The following is a 4,571-nucleotide window of genomic DNA, read 5'->3' on the forward strand; positions in this document are numbered from 1 at the left end:
ATACAGATGGCCAGTAGACACATGAAAAGATGCATAACATCACTAATTATTAGAGAAGTGCAAATCAAAACTACAATGAGGTATCACCTCACACTGGTCAGAATGGCCATCATCAAAAAATCTACAAATAATAAATGCTGGAGTGGGTGTGGAGAAAAGGGAACCCTCCTGCACTGATGGTGGGAAAGTAAATTGATACAGCCACTATGGAGAACAGTATGGAGGTTCCTTAAAAAACTAAAAATAGGGCTTCCCTGGTGGCGCAGTTGTTGAGAATCTGCCTGCCAATGCAGGGGACACAGGTTCAAGCCCTGGTCTGGGAAGATCCCACATGCTGTGGAGCAACTAAGCCCATGCACCACAGCTACTGAGCCTGCGCTCTAGAGTCTATAAGCCACAACTACTGAGCCCGTGTGCCACAACTACTGAAGCCCACGTGCCTAGAGCCCGTGCTCCTCAACAAGAGAAGTCACCACAATGAGAAGACTGCGCACCGCAACAAAGAGTAGCCCTCACTCACCGCAGCTAGAGAAAGCCTGTGCACAGCAATGAAGACCCAATGCAGCCAAAAATAAATAAATTAAATAAATAAACTTATTAAAAAAACTAAAAATAGAACTACCATATGACCCAGCAATCCCACTACTGGGCATATACCCTGAGAAAACCATAATTCAAAAAGACACATGCACCCCAATATTCATAGCAGCATTATTTACAATAGCCAGGACATGGAATTGGTGCTCTTTAAACGTCCTTGAAGAAACAGGTGTGAGAGAAAATATGAGAATATATCCATATTTAAAATAGTAGCACTCTGAAAGGGAGAGAAACAAATTATATCCCATGAAAGTATGGCTTTAAGTGGTCATTTGCTCAAATTGCTATTACAATTGAAAAAAAAATCAGCAATCTGCCTGGATTCTTTTATTAAACAAAAGTTATTTAACAAAGCTATAAATTTCATTGCTGTGGCAGAAAATAAGATCAGCCAAGCTGAAATGATCCAGCTGTTTTTGGTTTTGTTATTTCAAAATGTTTTCGTTTCTATTTCTTCCCACATATATTTGTATTTGTTTAAATAGAGTTTATTGTGGCACTGATTCAAAGAACAAATTCCAATTCTTTAGACCCTGTGATTATGCAGCTCCTATGCTGAGCTCTATTTGGTTGTCACACTAGGCAAGACTTTTTGCATTGAGCTGTCTCCATACTGGCAGACTTAGAAAGGATAACACGGATTTCATCAGCTCTAACAAAATGCCATACATTTCACATCCTAGAGCTCATCAAGATCCTACAGTATAGCATGTCTTAAATTCCAGTATGTCTGTATTACATTTTCTCACTTGTGTTTCCCAAAGTATTTCCATTATTTTATTTCTATCATATGCATAGAGTTGGTTTTAACATTTGCTGTTGTGATTTGAAGATGATTAATTCATTCTGCCTTGCAGCAAAAACATAATATTACCAGGAGGGACTGTTTTCAAGGGGAATTCTTTGGTTTATCAGATTGGAGCAATTTATTCATAAATAAGTAAGGTGTTCTGCAGTGTCAGCCAGCATCAGAGTGTCCATGGTCCCTCTCATTAAATCATACATAGAAAATGTGTCCCCAGAATGGCTCTTTTAGCTGAATCTAATGACTAAGATCAGTTTTTCCTACATGGATTGATTACTCTTGAGTACTAAACCTTGAGGCTGTCATCTGTCTCTATAGGAATGTGTCCCAGAGGAAATGAATCCTCTTGTTAATCAACAATCTACACAGAACTCCTTAGAACCCACAAGTACTATCATTTAGATATCCCAAAATGATCAACTCTACAGTGGGTCACATTAGACAAAAACTGGCTGAGAAATTGTCCAAATGTGACTATAAAAAATAGGTAATATTTGTGTACTTGGCAGGTGGGAGGTAAAGCCAAATATAGTAGAGAGAAAGGTAGTTTTGTTTTTTTCCTAAAGCAGTAGTCAGGAAAGAGAGGAATAAATATGGAAAAATAGTGATGTAAAGCAAGGAAAATGAGAACTCTCAAGAGAAAGATATAAACATAGAACTTACAGCATAATACAGCATTTATCAAATTTGGGGGGCACATTCTCAGAAGTTGAGATTAGCATGCAGAGTTGAGGTGAGGGCGTCGTTGGAGTTTCTGTGCTAAGCTGATGTAAATAGATAATTTCAGCATATCAAAATCAAATCAGGGTATTTTGTCTTACTTGTTCTATAAGTAAAGACACCTCAAATACATTCTACGTGTTTTGGTGAGATTTTAGCATCTGCTTAATGTTTCTTATTGCAGGGAAGAGGTGAACTTACATTATCAAAGAGTATGAAGACGTCCTAATTCAGTTTTAACAGCACTTAACATAGAGCATTCCTGTTTTAAATCTTTCTCCTTAAAACCACCCACTTTAATTTTCAATAAAATTATTTAGCCAGGTCGTCTGCCCCAGAATGTTAGAGAAAATGCGGCTTTGATCTTTAATTGGAAGAGCCATGAATGAGTTTACAAGGAGGGGTACAGGAAATTACCTTCCTTCTCCCTAACTAGACTTTCTTCCACTTCCTGTTATTGATGTCAAATATTACATTTAAATTCTAGAAAATAATAAAAAATGGAATTAAGAAATTGAAACAATATATACCTATTTTTACATGTGTTCATATATTTACCTTTACTGGAGAACTTTATATTTTCACATAGTTTCCAGTTGCTGTCTAGAGTCCTTTGATTTCAAGTTTAAGGGTCCCCTTTAGTGTTTCTTTCAGGACAGGCTTAGTGGTAATGATCTTTCTCAGCTTTTTTTTATGTGGGAATGTCTTAATTACTCCCTCATTTTTAAAAGGACAGTTTTGGTGGCTATAATATTCTTGGTCAATAGGTTTTTATTTTTCTTGTATACTTTAATTATATTATCTCACTGCCTCCTGGCCTTCAAACTTTCAGCTGAGAAATCCATTGATAATTTTACGGAGAATTTTCTGTATATGATGAGTCTCTGCCTCTGGATGCTTTCAAGATTTTCTCTTTGATTTTCACAGTTTGATTATAATATGTCTTGGAGTGGATCTCTGGATTTTTGGATTTCATTATGCTTCTTGTATTTGTATATCCATGTCTTTTCTCAAATTTGGGAAATTTTTGATCATTATGTCTTCTGATATACTGTTGGGCCCTTTCTGTCTCTCTCTTCTCTTTCTGGGATTTCCATAATGCATATATTAATCTATTTAATGGTTTATCATAAGTTTCTTAGGCTCTGATTCTTTTTTATTTTTCCTCTACACACACAATAAATTTAAATAACCTATCTTCTAGTTTATTGATTATTTTTTCTACCCCTCAAGTCTGTTACTACAGTCAGTGATTGCATTTTTATCTCCAGAATTGCAGCTTGCTTTTTATAATATCTATCTTTGTTTATGTTCTCATTTTTTTTATATATTATTGTCCAGATTTACTTTAGTTCTTTTTCTGTGTTTTCCTTTATCTCTTTGAGCATACTTAAGACAGATGTTTTAAAATATTTTCTAGTGAGTCTGAATCCTATGATTCCTTAGGGTCAGTTTTGGGAGATTTATTTTCTTCCTTTGAATGGGTCATGTTTCTGTTTCTTTGTGTGCCTCATAATCTTTAGTTGAAAACTGGGCATTTGAGAAAAAAAAAACAGCCACATCTTTGAAAATTGACTCCATGTAATGGAGCATCACTAATTCACTTATCATGAAGGCTTAAGTTATTTTCATGCATTTCTGGGCATGCATCTTCTGTGTGTGTGTGTGTGTGTGTGTGTGTGTGTGTGTGTGTGTGTTTCCCAATTCCCCCATGTATACTGCTGCTTTTCAATGTCTTAATTTTCCTAAAAGTCTCACTCCTGTTTCTTCTCAGGGCCTTAGATATTCTATGTATTCCTCTGCCTATAATCTTTTACTGTCAGACATACATGGGTCTCCAATTCCCCTGCATTTTTTCACCTGCTGGAATGCTTTCTACTACTTTAGTTGTCTCCAACCTGATATTGAAAAACTATGCTTTCATTCCTGTCTGAGCTCCACATCAGGTAAAACAGAAATAAATCCCTTGTGCAGCCCCAGGCAAGCCAAACATTGCAAGCTAGCTCCAATCCTTTCCTTTCATTCTGATGGAGAAACAGGCAATTGTATAGCTTCTTCCCAATAGTTCAAGCTGTGTTGCACTGAGGAGGGGATGGAGGCAAGGATGAGGAGAAAAATAAAAAACACACAAACTTTTCTACTTTTTTCTTGTGTGTGTTTTTATTCTTGAATGGGACTTGGTTCAGTTGCTCCAGAAACTTGAGTGATTTCTGGTGCTTCCACGAAGTTATTCCACTTAGTCTGTAGCTGTTTACTTCATTTTTCCATGTAGGAACAAAGGCCTGGAGTTTCATAGTTTGCTATGTTGCTCATATCATTCTCCTACTGCAAATTACATCTGAAAGTATATAAAACCTTGGGAAATGAAAGCCTATACTCCAAGTTGGCAAAAGATAGCATCAGCTAGTTGCACTTCATGTAGAGAGCAGACAGAAAAAATTATGAT

Source organism: Delphinapterus leucas, chromosome 8, assembly GCF_059928025.1.
Source record: "Delphinapterus leucas isolate spDelLeu-1000000601 "Yukka" chromosome 8, BTC_Dleu_Yukka2, whole genome shotgun sequence".
NCBI lineage: Eukaryota > Metazoa > Chordata > Mammalia > Artiodactyla > Monodontidae > Delphinapterus > Delphinapterus leucas.